The sequence below is a fragment of the Cryptomeria japonica genome, chromosome 2 (assembly GCF_030272615.1).
Source record: "Cryptomeria japonica chromosome 2, Sugi_1.0, whole genome shotgun sequence".
NCBI lineage: Eukaryota > Viridiplantae > Streptophyta > Pinopsida > Cupressales > Cupressaceae > Cryptomeria > Cryptomeria japonica.
Window position 1 is genome coordinate 13,201,552 of NC_081406.1, and position 18,402 is coordinate 13,219,953.

The following is an 18,402-nucleotide window of genomic DNA, read 5'->3' on the forward strand; positions in this document are numbered from 1 at the left end:
TCTATCATTAATAAAATATAGAATTCATTCATTAATATCACATAACATTCATTAACACATAACATTGATTAACATTAATTAACATGCAACATTAATCAATATTAATTAACACATATCATCCATAACCATTAATTAGCACATAATTACATTCACTAACACATAAAAATCAATCATTATCAAATAAGTTAGATTACAATCATTTCTTTTTTATTTCTTTGAAGCTATGAAAAGACTAAGTGGAACATCAGTTTCTTCATCATTTCCCCCCTCTGTAGATGTTCTGCCAACTGCTTGTGATCTCGATGTATGCCTAGTCCTATACTGAGGACGAGGACACTGAAGCGAAGGGGGGTCCTCTGCAATAACAAAGAAATGGGTTAAATTCAAAAAAAAATTTATTATTGTTACAAGTATTTCATTAATTTAGAGAACATAATTGTTTCTCTCTTTACCTGATGGGGCCACATCATTTTGTGTAGCCTCAACCTCAACATGCTGAACACCCTCTAGATCATCTGGAGTTGAAATACTAAAGGTTACATTAATGATGAACACCAATTGCAATTATATTTGTTTAAAGGAATAATAGTGGTCCTCTTTACCTGACTGGGGAACATCACTTTCCTGATGTTGTGTACCCAGATCATGCTCCACTTGGTCACCACCGACTACATGCTCTAAAATATTAACAAAAAAGATTACATTAATTACTACTCTAATTACAAATTAAGATGTTTAATTGTATGAATATCTAAATAAATAAATTTGAATACCAAATGAATACCTCCACTACTGGGATGCACATCCGGACCTTCATGTGTAGGTGGTGTTTCATGATTAGCAGGTTGCATTCCAATGTCACACACATTGTTATCATTGCTTGCTTATTTAAAACAAATATAGTCACTTTATGTTGGAACTCAACATCAATTAGATTATTGGTAAAGTATTCAATTTGAAATAATTTCCATTTAGCATATTTACCTATGTGACGGATGCACTCAAATGTTGAGTATGCCCACTCAATTCTCGTAGCTAATCAACCACAGCTGAATAGCCTTGCTGGTAGGCAATTCTCTTGTCATCTTTTGTGGGCGCTCTATTGAATTCAGAGCCCTGCATTTTTGCTTGGTATCATGAATTTTGCTTGCATTGTTTGATAAAAGAAAAATGTTTGCAATTTATTAATATTTTGATGCAATATTTCGTTTACATGAGATACTTACAATTCATGCAGCAAGTTTCATGTAATCACCAGAGCCAAGTTTGTGTTGCTCGTGCTTTTCTTGTCTTGCCTTGGTTGCCTTTGACATGTCACTCAGTCTATAAAAATTTTGAAATATGTTAGATTATATAAATATAAAGAGTAATTAATTAGTACAAATTATATTCTTAATAGTATCTCGTACCTTCTTCTAGCGTCTAGTGGTGTATTTCCTTTTTTCCTTTCAATTCTCTCCTTGGCATCCAAAATCATGTCCTTCCACTCCCTCTCTGGAATCATGGGGGATGCTCGTACTTTAGGTTCCTCTCTAAATGGGTCCTGTATTGGTCCCTCACATACTTTAGATATGTGCCATCTTTTTCAAGGAGCTTGGTTTTGTCAAAGGTGTCATTTCCAAACCACTCAACCATTTGGTTTGTCAATTCATTTTTTAACCTTTTTTCTTGGTCATTCCACCTTTTAAAGCAAAAACAAACCTGTTAGATTTAGAAATGAACTGAAGCTACATTTATTACACTTCAAGAAATGGATCAAAGGAAAACTATTCTAGCAATGATATGAAATCAAAATAGTGGATTAGAGTTAGTTCACATATGATGTACCACCTTTTACGTATGGTGGGCCCAAATATCTGCAATGCAATATCACTAAGATGTTTATAGAAAATATCATTGCCTGCAAAAAATTCATGGGATCATTAGTCCAAAATGAGTGATCATAAAGTAAATTACAATTAGAGTATATATAATAATAATTTTAAAGTACCTGGAACCTTTTGTATCTTTAAGGGAATCATTTCTTCGTCACTCACCACCAATGTGGCCTGCAACGTTCCCATACTAGCAATACGAGAAGATCCAGGAAATGATGGTACATTATCAGCAATAGTTGCCTCTGGCACATCCTCATGTGCATCTCTTCCTGCAAAAAATGAATCCACTATGAAATGGCATTAGAATTCAAGAAAGAATGCTTGAAGGGAAATAAACACATGATAGAAGATAGAGGAAAAGAGGGATCTACCAATAGTGGGTAGGCCAATATGACGTGCACTAGAGGATGTCTGCATGCTACGTGTTGCCGACATTGCAGTTGGAAATACAGGTGAGGGTAACTTCTGATGAGGCGGCAGTGACATTTGCACAGGAACATTAACAACACCTAAAGAATAATACATTAAATATATCAAACATTAAATATATGAAAAGTGTAAGAATTGTAAACAAGGATGAACCTTTATTTTGAAAGTTGACAGTGTCAAGTATGATGTGTTTTGGGTACTCAGAGTGATAAGCCAAGCAAGTGATAATACAAGAAAATTGTCATCACCTGAAGATCCTGCAACACCTTGATCGTGGCAACAACTTTCATGAGGGCGGATAAATTGCTGTAAAAACAATACGTACATATTTTAGTTAATGACATAAAAGAAAATAAAATATAAACCATTATTGAACTTTTGTTATAATTAAAGCTTTCATTACTGCTTACTTGCAAGTTTTCTACTGTCCGAAGGAATAATTCCACCCTCTCTCGTATCTCATCAGTAATAGGATGCACGGTTTTCAAAGCAATAATCTCTTTTCTAATTTTTGTAAGAGGCATTTTAAAGAATTTAATAAGGTGTGTGGAATCTTCAGGGTCATTATTGCTTAACCCTAATGATTCCACATCCCTAGAAAGGTGCTTAGGTACTGCAACTCCCTTTCCCTTTCCCCAAACATTCATTTGTGTCAAGAATATCATTAACAATTACAAAATTAGTATAAATCACTAAAAAAAAGAACATAATAATGTAACAGTTTACTTCTATCTAATTTGTACAGTTACAATGAGGTGTACCTGCTTGGTAGAAGTGTCACAAGCTACATCCCTGTTTGCAATATGTGATGGATCCATGTCACCCTGTGACAAAGAAAAAATATAAAAAACGTTAGCGAAATTAAACCAATAGACTTAGCAAAAAAACTTCATAATAAAATGGTATATTGGATTCATTAATTGGAGGTTGGTTAATTTAAATAGTATATAGTACGTACCATCCCCATGATATTAACTTTGTTTGTATCTATACGATTCAAACTATAATCGATTAGAAGCTCTTCGCCTGCACTTATTGATTTTATCGCACATACAAATACATGATTTCCCTCACACGCCTCAAATATGCAATTGGGTTGTTTATTAGTTGACCCAGGTCGCATACTATTTATAAAACCTGAAATATTCCTTGTTTCTTTTGGTCGACCATCAATGTATACAACCACTCATTTACTTTGATCATTATCTTTATGTTGTATATAATTTGCTGATAGTGCATACCTACACATACTTTTTTTATATTTAACAATCTGCATCCAGTTATTGTAATTGTAACAAGGTCCAACAAACTCCATCAATTCAACAACTCTATTGTAACAGACCTTTATGCCATCCATGGAAAATAAGCCTAAACCATGTAACGACGAAGGTTCTATGTGATATATCCTATCGTTAACATAAAAATCGGTGTTTATTAGAGGAAGTTCCTTGGGCACCCATTGTTTCTGTAGATGTCTATACCTCAGTGGCACCTCAATGTCTCCTTTGGTCTCATCATCATAAGAACATGACCCCCCTTGAGCAAGGAAAAATTTCATGTGTTTATTGAATTTTTTTCTAATCTTTTGACCTCTTGTTGATCTCCCTATTTTAGACCTACTACATGTGTCACTTTCATTTTCTATTCTTGCATTTTCCTCACTCGACGAAGATAGATATGAAAAATACCTATTTGGGGGTACCTGCACTCCATGAAATGAGAGAGTTAATTGGTAATGAGAGAGAAATTTTGCAAATGAGGGTAATGTTGATGAAGAAGTCAGCCCTAAAGTTGATTTTGGGATTAAAATTGGAATAAGTCCAACTGGGGCCTCAAGTGTTGATAACTGTATTAGATTTGCTACTAATGTCAAGGTTTGAAAAACTGAGGAAGTTTGTTTTCCAAGTAATTTTAAAAAAATAAATTGTTTTTATAGGATGTATTGACTAGTTATACTTGTCCAACCATGAGACTGTGCAGGATCCTCATCAAAGGGGTTTAGGGTCTTGTACAATGTAATCCAATTATCTTATGTTAGCTAAAAATTACATATTACAAAACATGAACAACATGAACTTTGTAGACAAAACAAGTACTAAATAAATAAAAATATGTTGTCATCAAAATCATTGTAAATTTTTTAATTCCTTACCTTTACTTTATGTAGACTATGTAGGATCGTCAACTAAATGGTTGACGATATCTGTAGTCAATGACCTGTTCCCACCAAGGGTGACAACATCACACAGGGACTATACCTGAAATCAACACCATCAATTGAGCATCATAAGCATTACTACATTTGTAAGTTGATAAACTATAAATACATACGTATTACAAGCATCATAAGATCACATGATGTGTCATCATATATGTAACTGAGCATCACAATTAGCATCACATATGTGTCATCATAAACATGTAATCCATCACATATGTATCATAAATCACCATCCATCACATAGGTAATAAACAATCCACATTCTATAAATAAACACAAAGTTCAAAAAATGTCACATGCATCATCATAAACATGTGATCCATCACATATGTATTTTAAATCAACATCCATCACATAGCTAATAAACAATTCAATTTCCATAAATAAACACAGTTTACAAAAATGTCACATAAATAGTCACTTCCCTATCTCCATCTCCATATTAAAAGGTGCATCATGAATTAATTATGTAATGGCATTAGAATTCAAAACATAATGAATTAATTATGTAAAAAAAATTCTATCAAGAAGTCAATATTAAATAGATAATATACTAATTGCATACCTCATACATTTCATTCTTCATCATCATGAACATCAAGGTCATCATCATCATCATCATCATCATCATCATCATCATCATCATCATCATCATCAACGTCTTCGCCATCATCACCATCACCATCACCATCACCATCACCATCACCATCACCATCATCATCATCATCTTCTTCTTCTTCTTCTTCTTCTTCTTCTTCTTCTTCTTCTTCTTCTTCATCATCATCATCATTGAAAAACTGTCGATCATGATCATCATCCAATTCATCTTCTACTTCTTTGGTATCTTCTTCTTCCATCACATTATACTTTATTGACCTTCCTCTTGGATAATGTCTAACAACAAATGACCAACCCGGTTTATGTGGAACCTCTAAGTAAAATACTTGCTCACATTGGCTTGGAAGAACATAGGGCTCATCCCCAACTGGTTCAAATGACCTTGTATTTAGCATTATAAAACCATTATCATGTTCAATAACAGTTCTATCAAAATCATTTTTACTCAATCATAGCCTATACCATTTGATGACGAACAAAACTAATTTGAAGGAATTAAAGTCACACTCAAGTATATCATCCAAAATGCCATAGTATCGATTTTGAGACTATTGAGGATGTATGTCATTTCTCAATGAAATATTTGTCACCTCAAAGACTGCAGTGATGCCAGAATCACAAGTTTTCTTCATGTCATCCAACTTTTTTATGCGAAATTTATGACCATTGTAGCACATAGCGTTGTGGTGTTTGACCTGCGATATGTCAAACATATAAAATTTATTGCATTGTGAGTTGATAAACATATGGGTGATTAATAAATTTATGCGTACCTGTTTATCTCTTAAACCATATGCTAAATCAATTTCCCTTTGCGTAACATTAGAATCTCCATTACGATGAGCTTCTTTAACCAATGAAGCCACACCTTCCCATGTTAACATGCGTCCAGAATGTTGACAACGTTCAATCCATACCATCATCCAATCAAGATTGTTTGCAATATACAAATGTAGTGCATCCCACTCTCGACCAACTGTACAAAAAATAAATAGACGTCTTACAATCGATTTATTTTGAAGATTAAGAATTAATTAACTACAATAACATCTTATAATTACCTCTCACTTTCCTCAATCTACCTTTCCTTGTCAAGTACTCCCCTTCGAATTTGTTAATGGTGTTGGGATCCCAAATGCGATCCACGTGGATCTTTGCTACAAACTTAGGAAGATATTCAGAAATGTACACCATAGTTTGGTATACCATATATCCCTCCACCATAGAACCCTCAGGATGTTCTCTTTGTCGAACCAAAGCCTTCAAAAAATTCAAGTGTCTCTCAACCATCCACATTGACCTAGTGTGTATAGGTCCACACAATTCAATCTCCTCAACTTGGTGTATGAGGTAGTGTTCTTTTGCATTGAAAAAAGCTGGAGGTAGACACTTTTGCATTTCACACATTAAATGAGGAAATTTTCTCTTCCAATATTTTATATTGTCTTTATGGATTTCTTTATATGACAACCACCTACAAGATATTCAAGATGCAAAAAAATATATTACATAACAAGTAAAACAAATAACAAATATAATATCTATACATCAAACTAAACAAACATCACTACTTACCTCATGTATTTTCCAAGATCATATATGACTTGCTTGACATTATTGTCGAAGTCATCTAGGAGAGATAGAGGTAGAACGTACCGCAACAATTATAAAATTTTCTTTTCATTTTTTTGTAACATATTACAATGAAAAGTGCATGTACGCGTAGTACTTAAATACATACTAAAAACACAAGAACATGAATTACCTTAATGAAGGTATGCCAATCATGCATTTTCATCCCTGGCCCAAATTCACTTTTCTTTGATATGAGATTGTTTATGTTCGCAGCAAATCCTGTGGGAAATCGAATTTTTCGTATGACTTCTTTTATAGCATTTCTTTGTTGGTCCGTTAATAACCAAGGAAGCTCACTTATATTAATCTGGTCTCCATGGCTATTTGATTGAATGACATTTATCATTGTATGATTGGAATCCTGAATGTCACTACATATTTTGACAATGTTTTCTTTGTCACTCTTTCCATCCAATATTTTCCATACTGTCTCTGTTAAATTCTTTCCAATATGCATACTATCAAACAATTGAACAATTTGTAACTGCTCGTAGTAGGACAACCTACTAAATTGTTGGGGATAACTTTTTAGTCCCTTAGAAAGGTGGTCATTTTGTTGGCATTATAATAGACAAGGGAGATTGTTGGCATTTCAATAAGGATATTGAGAAGGTTGTTATGGATATAACTGATTAAGGATGTTTACTGTCTTAATATTATTATTTTGTCATTGATGTCAAGAAATTGATTTTCTAATTCAGTATGATGTTGTCATATCTTGAGAAGTATGAATTGGTGAGTATAAAGATGTTGGTAAAAGATACAGAAAGAATGTGATGAATAAGGGGAGGAATAAGTTATTCAATGGGCAACTATTACTGAGCTAGACAATGATGAGATCATGATGTTTAGATTGTTTTGATATCCTACATATGTTATTGATTGTAAGGTTAATACTATACTATGTTACCGAGCAAAGAACCTAGTGGGTAAACCCTAAGATTATCACTATCGGTTAATGAAGGCAGAATGTCTACTGAGTGAAGTTTAGTATTTACCAAGTTGCAACCGAGTAATAATAGAATGTATTAAATGAATAAAAGCATTATTTAATGAGGGAAGCTGATGAGCTGGTTATGATTAAATGATTGGTATGCCATGCATGAAGTTCGTTAAGAATCTATGGCAAAGGAAAATCGGTAGGAAGATCTACAGCTCAGATTGAACCACAATACCCTAGCACAAGTTCCAAGAAATGTATGCAAGTTCCAAGGTGGGGTAAAACATTTTCAGATTCAAGGATACATTGAACCTGGTCAAGTTTGAAGATCTGATGGCTATGATTGATCATGAGATATGTGATCAAGGAGATTAAGCGGTTGGCAAATTGTTTATAAATAAGGAACTGTTGATAAACAATGCATGTGGGCAAGTGAATGCATAGGGATTCTACATAGTGATTACCGAGCACAAAAGCTTGAAGACCTTTTTGAATAACAGAGTATAGAGCCCAGTAGATGGACAAGATTAGTTCTATGTCTAGATTGTATTGAGCAAATAAGAATCTGCTTTAGCATTTTTAGATGTGAAGTTGCAGATAGAGTTTTATTACTATTATTTTGTAAAGTGATAGAAAATCTCTTAACTAAGTGGACTTAACAGTATTATTTGTAAAACCCTCTAGCAAGGTGACATTTTGATTGAGTGTTTGAAATCCTTTAACAAGGTCACTTCTAACAAGGTGAAGATCCTAACAAATCTGAGGGAAATCCCTTAACCGGATCACATCTAGCAATGTGTTTGTAATATTTAATAGGATTTGCTTTTAACCGAGCATACTCTAGAAGAGTATATTTCTTAGTGGGTCCGAAATCCCACAGTGGTTTTTCCCTATTTGGGTTTCCACATTAAATCTGGTGTTATAAGTGTTATGATGTTTATGTGCTTATGAGTTTGCATGTTTAGTAATTTTGGTTATATTGCTGAAGTATATGTTACCGAGGTTGAATCTGTTGTTTTTATGGAAGATTAAGTTTGTATGATTCATCCCCCCTCTCATCTTATTAACTTGGCATATGTACTTAACATTAAGTATCAGAAATATCAATTGGTATCAGAGCTTTGGACTCTGGAAGAAAAGTTTAAAGGTACTTGAGGCAAAGATCCAAAGATGTATAAGAGGGATGCACTGAAGCTGAACAAGTCAAGTTTCTCTACATGGCAAAAAAGGATGAAGCTCCACCTATTAGGAGTTGGATAATATGTTGTATATTATCTGGAGAATGATTTCATTACACTGAGCACCTATCCATTGACAATGGAAGAGATAAAGGCAAAGCAAGAACATATTCAAGCAATGATTGAAATAACATCTGCATTGACTAACTCAAAGTTTAATGATCTAGAAGGCTGCAATGATGCAAAAGCAATGTGGGACAAGCTCATATCTGTGTATGGTGGAGATGAACATGTTCAAAGAGAAAAAGTGGATAGTCTAAGAGGACAACTTGAATCTATGAGGATGAATGAAGGTGAGAACATAGCCCAGTACAATACAAGACTAAAGGAGATTGTCAATCAAATCGAAGGAGCAGGTGGAACTACTGAAGAAAAGGATATAACAAGTAAGTTGTTAAGAACCCTTCTACTAGCTTATGCAATCCAAGTCTCTACAATCAATGAATTGAGGTCTGTACCCAATATGTCATTTTCTTTAGATGCTACTATTGGTAAGCTACATGCATTTGAGTTAAGTAATTTTGATAACAGTGGGTCTTCAGTAAATAAAGTTGAATCTGCATTTAGTTCTTTTCATATTGGTGAATCTGATGATTACAATGATAGAATGAGTAAGTACACTGAAGGGGATCATAATGGAGCAAGTGAAAGATTTCGTAAGAACATGGAAAAAGTGCACAAACTATATGAGGAAATCAGAAAGCAAGAAGAGTTTGAAACACTATTAGCTAGAAGGTTACCGAGAGGCAAAGGTAAGTATAAAGGAAAACTACCTTTGAAATGTTTCAATTGTGATAAGATAGGACATATGGCTTCTAATTGTCCTGACAAAGATTCTACTGAAAAGAGAGATTACCAAGATGACAGACAGAAAGATAATCATTACAGAGGACACCGAGACTTCAGAAGAAGAGATAGAAAGTCATGCCTAATAGCTGATGAGGAATCAAATGATGATAAATCAGATGAAATTGATATAGAGGAAGTAGTTTATGTGGCTATCAAAGATGGATCAAATGAAGAAAGGTATGAAGAAAAAACCCTAATATCTCACATAAATACTAATGATTCTTGGATCATAGATAGTGGATGCCCACATCACATGACAGGTGGTAAACACAAATTTGTTACATTAGAAGATTATGATGGAGGCTATGTAAGATTTGGTAATGATGCACCATGTCTAGTAAAAGGTAAAGGATCTATAACACTTCTTGACAATGCAAGATGCAATGATGTTTGTTGGGTTGAAGGTTTGAAATACAATTTGTTGAGTGTAGCATAGCTAAACAATACAGGTTACCGAATAGAATTTCAGAAAGGAATTGTCAAAGTTCATGACTAGCATGGAAAGTTTGCTGCTACCAGGACACAAACAAAAGGTAACACATTTCACCTTGACTCAACTTGGAACAAGTGTCTATATGCAAATATAGATGATACCTGGTTATGGCATAAAAGGTTTTGTCATGTAAATTTTGATAATCTGATCAAAATAAGCAAGAAGCATCGAGTAAGAGGTCTACCGAGTCTTGAAAAATCTGAGAATGCTATGTGTCGAGGATGCTAGATGGGTAAAATGACAAGGTCAAGCTTTACAAGTAAGTCCTACACTTCTAAGGGAATTTTAGATCTTGTGCACATTGATCTTTGTGGTCCTATGAAAGTTCAAAGTTATTATGGTGATAAATATTTCATATTATTTGTGGATGATTACTCAAGGATGATGTCAGTAATGTTTTTAAAAGAAAAATCAGAAGCTTTTCAAATGTTTAAATGGTACAAGGCAAGAGTTGAAAATGAAACAGGAAGACAACTGAAATGTCTTAGATCAGATAGAGGAGGAGAGTTCACATCTGATGAGTTCAACTTATTCTGCAATGATCATGGTATAAAAAGACAAGTCTCTACACTGAGAACTCCACAACAAAATGGGATAGCTGAGAGAAGAAATAGATCTATTGTGGATTGTGCCAGAACCCTAATGATTGAAAAGAAAGTGCCACAAACATTTTGGAGAGAAGCAATAAGCACAACAGTTTACACCCTAAACCGAGTACAACTAAAGAAAGGAACTTTGAAGACACCATATGAGATCTGGTATGACAAGAAACCTAATGTAAGTTATTTTAAAATTTTTGGAAGTAGCTACTATGTTCACAAAGATGACAGAAATGGCAAATTTGATCAGAAAAGTGAAGGAACATTTCTTGGTTATTCTTCTAGAAGTAAAGCATTTAAATGTCTGATCAAATCATCTAACAAAATAGTAGAAAGTGAAATTTTGAAAATTGATGAATTTGCAAAAAGAAATGATGAAGGAAACTCCAAAGAACCAGAAGATTATGATGAGTTTGTCTATGTTCAACCGACAAGTATTACCAAGAGAACTATTGAAGAAAATGAAGAGAATATCCAGTTACCGAGTGATGAAGAAGATTATTTTGTCATTAATGTCAAGAAATTAATTTTCTAATTCAGTATGATGTTGCCATATCTTGAAAAGTATGAATTGGTGAGTATAAAGATGTTGGTAAAAGACACAGAAAGAATGTGATGAATAAGGGGAGGAATGAGTTATTCAATGGGCAACTATTACTGAGTTAGACAATGATGAGATCATGATGTTTAGATTGTTTTGATATCCTACATATGTTATTGATTGTAAGGTTAATACTATACTATGTTATTGAGCAAAGAACCTAGTCAGTAAACCCTAAGGTTATCGCTATCGGTTAATGAAGGTAGAATGTCTACCGAGTGAAGTTTAGTATTTACCGAGTTGCAACCGAGTAATAACAGAATGCATTGAATGAATAAAAGCATTATTTAATAAAGGAAGCTGATGAGCTGGTTATGATTAAATTATTGGTATGTCATGCATGAAGTTCGTTAAGAATCTATGGCAAAGGAAAATTGGCATGAAGATCTACAGCTCAGATTGAACCGCAATACCCTAGCACAAGTTCCAAGGCAGGCTAAAATGTTTTCAGATCGAAGGATACATTGAACCTAGTCAAGTTTGAAGATCTAATGGCTATGATTGATCATGAGATATGTGATCAAGGAGATTAAGTGGTTGGCAAATTGTTTATAAATAAGGAACTATTGATAAACAATGCATGTGGGCAAGTGTATGCACAGGGATGCTACATAGTGATTACCGAGCATAGAAGCTTGAAGACCTGTTTGAATAACAGAGTATAGAGCCCAGCAGATGGACAAGATTAATTCTATGTCTAGATTGTATTTAGCAAATAAGAATCAACTTTAGCATTTTTAGATGTGAAATTGTAGATAGATTTTTATTACTGTTATTTTGTAAAGTGATAGAAAATCTCTTAACCGAGTGGACTTAACAGTCTTATTTGTAAAACCCTCTAGCAAGGTGACATTCTGATTGAGTGTTTGAAATCCTTTAACAAGGTCACTTCTAACAAGGTGAAGATCCTAACAGATCTGAGGGAAATCCCTTAACTGGGTCACATCTAGAAATGTGTTTGTAATCTTTAACAAGATTTTCTTTTAACCGAGCATACTCTAGAAGAGTATATTTCTTAGTGGGTTCGAAATCCCACAGTGGTTTTTCCCTATTTGGGTTTCCACATTAAATCTGGTGTTATAAGTGCTATGATGTTTATGTGCTTATGAGTTTGCATGTTTAGCAGTTTTGGTTATATTGCTGAAGTATATGTTACCGAGGTTGAATTTGTTGTTTTTATGGAAGATTAAGTTTGTATGATTGACCCCGCCTCTCATCTTATTAGCTTGGAATCTATACTTAACATTAAGTATCAGAACTATCACATTTATGCCTTCACGACCTTCATGATCATCAATCACATCATCAGTAAACAAAACAAAATAGTAAAGATGTTTTATGACAAACCAATAGATGGAATGGCATTACCTTGACAATTAATTTTACTATATTCCAACTTCCACATGCGAGGTGTCATTCTTCGTGGATTTGATGTATTCTCTTCTTTCCCATTGAAAATATGTTTTTTAGTATTTCAATACTTATGATTTTTGTGGAGAAAGTGCCTATACTCATCAAACACCTGCTTTCCTAAACCTTTTGAATGACGAGATTTCATCTTTGCACCACAAACAGGACATGCAAATTTTCCCTTTGTTTGAAGACCTACAAGATAATGTATAATTGGATTAAATATGATAATTTTTTGAGTTATAATGTTCATGCACAACTTAAACACTATAACATACCACAAAAATGTGTGAGCCCTGGGGAGTTGTGTATTGTCCATAGAAGCATCGCATGGAATTGAAATTGTCTTTGTCCTATTGGTCTAGAGACGTCATACATAGTGACACCATTCCATAACTCCAGCAACTCGTCGATAAGAGGCTCGATATATACATTCATATCATTAACTTGGTACTTACCTAATTGAATGAACAAAAACATTACATAATTATTATGACCATTTTATTTCAATATTTATAATTAAATTTAGACGACTATATTTAAATGATAAAATACTGGGAACAATCATTGCCAATATTATGTGCTCCCTCTTTATTGACATCCGTGGAGGAATACTATTGTTGATAACAAAAATAGGCCACACTGAGTAAACAGATCTCATCTCTCCAAATTTAATTGACACCATCCACTACCAATGAAAGCCTGAGATTACGAGGTTCTTCTTTAAAGTGTGGCCACTTTTCCTCTATTTCCATAAATGTTGAACCATCCACAGGCATTCGAATAATGTCATCTCGACTTCTATTGCGTGCATGGTAATCCATAAATTGTGCCAAGCTAGTGCACTTGAATATTCGTTGCATACGTGGAATAATGGGAATATAGCAAAGAACCTTGCGAGGAACCCTTTTTGTTATTTGATCTGTTCGATATCTACTGATCTGACATTCAGGGCATTCAATTTGAAATTCTTGTTGTTTGTGATATATAATATGATCATTGGGACAAGCATCTATTGCTTGATACTCCATTCCAATATCTTTCATAATGGCAGATAATTCTCGGTATGAGAGAGGTAGAATATTTGATAGTGGTAACAAAAACTCACCTATCAATCTACAACAAAAAATATAATTTGTTAATATAAAGAACATTAATGGTACAACATGATTCACAGTTTATTATGACATATATGACATACCTTAACATATGTGACATTGTTATGTTGGATAAACCATTCATAACCTTCAAGTTCACCAACAACAATACAGCAGAGAGAAGAGTTTCCTTCAAGCCTTCGTAAAGGGCCTCAGATGCCTTCTAAAGTAGAGGGACATCATGAATGACATCAAGGTCATCTTCATCATCATGATTAGCTGCATGAGTACTAAATGTGTCATGGTTCAATGTATTTGTACCATCATCTTCAATTGTGTTTTCTGGCTCATGAATGTCATCTTCCATGGGATCATTATCTTCAGCTTTGATATTCACATCTCCATGTTTGTCCACTTCAAAAACCATATTCTCTGGGTTGTGTTGATCCATACCATGTGCTCTGGGGTGCTTGACCTATATAAAATTGATATAAAATTGATAAACATAAATAAACCATGATCATGATCTCATCATCACATGATTTATTATGTATATAAATTGTTAAAATGATATAATGAAAAACTTACCAATGGATGATAATCATGTCCACCTTCAATGTGACCACGCAACCTACAATGTTTCTTCGTTGTTTTGATTAGAAGCCTTTTAATCTTTAACCCCTTACAAATTTTGCACTGTTGGTGTAAATAAATATTCATTTTGGATATTATTACACTTACTTAAGTTAACTTAGGATAATGCATCTCTTCGTAGTTTAGATTTGAGACACTTAGGGAAGTGTGCACTTAGGAATAGAGCTTGTAGGAGAAATTCCACCTTTTGTGGTCTTATTTTGTTGTTACACTCCACATTCGGTGGGTCATCCACCTCTTGTGGAATATTATATTATTTCTCCTACCTACCCTTAGTATTTCTTACCTACCCTTGTTTCTCATTGAGCCACATGTCATATTTGTGTGCTCATACATCCATATGGCCTTGCCTATATAAGCAGGCCTCTATTCATTGTATTGGTTAATCCAATTGATCATTTGTATATTGATGAGAATACAGTTTGTTCTTGTCATTCTATTCTCTCTTTTATGTTTTTCATTGTGCCCTTGATCTTGGCAAAATCCTACATGGTATCAAAGCTATTGGGGCTTCATTGATCGGTTTTTGGAGACATCGTGGAAGGCTTCTATTTTCGGATTTGGGGATCTTCATTTTTGGGGGGCGTCATACAACAATTTGGACATCACCGTTGAATCTGGGAGGTCGTTTCCATTAATTTTGACTATAAAGTCGACCTATTTTGGTGAGAAATTTTTTTTCCCCATTTTGGCTAATGTCGTATGGATTTCGAAATTTAAAAAAAAAAATTATTTTTTTCAAAAAAAAAAGATTTCAAAAATTTTCAAAAAAAAAAAGCAAAAACAAGTTTTTTTTGCATTTTTTGAGGGGTCCGTAGACCCCATGTACTCGGCCATACCTGCTGTGCGCAGGTTGCAGGTACCTACCATTGTAGGCCACGCAGGACCCTGGTTGCTGCACTGTGTACCCGCCGGCTGCCTCGCTTCCCCGACGGCTGCCTTGGTTCTCCTCCCACCGGTCGCTACCGAGCATGCCACCACTACCGAGACCTGCTATCGAGACCCACCATTGTTGAGCACGCCACTGCCCACACCCTCCAAAGCCCGTTGCCGCCGCTCGCCGCTGGTCTCCGCTCTCCCGTCTCCAGCAGTACCTCCTTCCGCCGGCGTATTGAAAACCGGCGATCCACGTCTGCCACGTGGTAGGAGGCCACTGGCCCGTGGCCACCTCGTCTGACACATTAGCTCTAAATGGAAGCCCAGTTAACTGCCACATCACTGCGCCACATAGCCCGTCCATATAGTGCCACGTCATCCATACGACCTGTAGAGTCACCTGCCCAGTCAGCAGTCCGTACAGTACGGATGCCCAGTCAGCAAGGAGGCAAAGTTTTTGTGACGGTCATACGGCCATAAAATTTAACATAGTGACTTGCTGATGTCAGCACCACATCAGCACTTTTTGAAATTTTTTTGACCCCTCTCCATTGGGCTTTTCAGTTTTGCAGTCCAACTTTGGAAGGCCATATCTTGCTCATTTTTGCTCCTTTTTTGGTGCAATTTTTTGTGAAATGGGCTAAAATTTCATGATCTTCGCAGTGGTGTGGTTATTTTATGATTTTGGTGCATAGGTTTTTCAAAAATTTTGGATTCTCTTAGCTGTACCTATCCAATCCTCAATTCTGCAACTTCAAAGGCCTCGTTTGAGCTCATACGACCTCTTTTTCAGGTGCCGTTTTTTTTTAAAGTGCTTATTTTTTTGTCTACTTTCAGAATCTATGATTAGATTTTAGAGATTTTGAGTGAAAATTGTACTTTCAGATATTGGTCTTATTTGGCCTATTAGGTACTTGTAAATTGCTTGGATCTTAGTTAGATCTCTTGCATTATCAGTTTGAGACTCTTTTGGCCTTATTGAGGTAGTTTTAAAATTGTAAATTAGAAGTCCACTTTGCCATTTTTTGCAAGTGGCCCATTGTATACGCACTACTTATAAAGTGCCAAATCATCACATTTGGGGGGGGTTCTTTGATTGAGTGAATTTGGGGGGGTGTCTTGTGTGATTGTGCCTCTCTTTGTGCTCTTTCCATTCTTTTTGCAATGAGTCCTAATAAGTTTCCACCATTAACTCCACATAATTATGCATCATGGAAAATTAAAGTATGGAGTAAACTAATGGAAAAGGGTCTCACACACTACATAGATGGAACAATAACAACACCACCTGATCCTAAGGCTGATCCAATTGCTCAATTAGAATGGCTCACAAAGAATTGCATGGCTCTTGGAACTTTATGCAAGTATGTATCAGATGGCCTCATTTTTCACATTGAGAAGTGCAAAACAATTAAAGAGGCTTGGGATATGTTTTAGAAATTGTATGGACAAGTTGATGAAATCAGAGGCTATCAGATTGACAATGAGCTCACCAAATTAGATCCCAAGAGTTTTGATACAATCCAAGATTATGTAACCAAAGCAAATGAGCTAAGAGCAAAGCTAAAGGATTGTGGAATTGACAAGAAGGATGCTCAATTGATATTCAACTTGTTGGACAAGCTTGCACCAGAATATGTAGCATTTGTATCTAGCTTCCAAACTCATCGTTTGACAGTGGGGAGTTCTTATGTTATGCCTTCATTTGATGCTTTCACAGAAATGTTAATATTGGATCAAACTAAGTTGTTGAACATGGGGTTTCTCAAGTCTTCAAAGTCCAAGGCTTTGGTAGAAAATCAAGGAAATCAAGGAAGTCAAGGCAAAGATTCCAACAAGAAGAAGAAGCAATCCAAGTCTAAGCCACACCAGGAAAAAGGACAATCATCCTCTCCATCACAAGGTGATTTTTCATCCTCTTCCAAGAAGGGGACACCACCTAAGAAGGATAAACCAACTTGTGCATATTGCAAAAAGTATGGTCATGACGAGCATCGATGCCACGCAAAGCAAGTTGATGAGTTAACCAATCTTCTCAAGAAAAACAACATCAACTTGCCATCCACCTACACAAAGAAGGATTCAATTCCTTCCTCTTCCTCACAGTCTAAGGGAAAAGGGCAAGCATTTGTGGCTACAACAGGTTCTTCACAACAATGGATACTTGACTCGGGTGCCTCATATCACATGGGTTCTACAAAGGAGCAGTTTTCTTCATTGGAGCCATCCAAGGTACCTCACATTTACATAGGTGATGACACACAAGTAGAGTTTGAAGGGAAAGGTTTAGTTGACATGGATGATGGAACATTTGAGAATGTTCTCTATGTTCCTAAGTTGTCTACCAACCTTCTCTCCATCTACCAAATCACTCACTATGGGAATGGGAAAAAGGTCGAGTTTACACCAGATTCAGTTGTGGTAAAGGAACTTGATGATGATGCCTTGGTAGCAGTGGGACAAGTCAATGACAACTCTAGGCTTTATTCATTCTCCCACTTTGTGCCAAGTTCACCTTCTAGGGCCTTGCTTACTCATTCAAATTCATAAAGTAAGCTATAGCATGAGCGGTTTGGTCACCTCAACTACCGCTATCTTCAGTAGCTAAGCACTAAAGACATGGTCACAAGTCTACCTCGAATCAGTTTTTCAAAGGGTGTATGTTCAGGTTGTTCCATGGGCAAGCATCCCGAAGAGAAGTTTGATAAAGGGAAAACTTGGAGAGCTTTGGAAGTTCTTCAACTTGTTCATAGTGATGTAGCAAGTCCATTTCCAGTACCTTCATTCAGTAAGGCCCGCTATGTTCTTACCTTCATTGATGACTACTCCCACTTCACTTGGGTCTACTTTCTCATTCATAAGAGT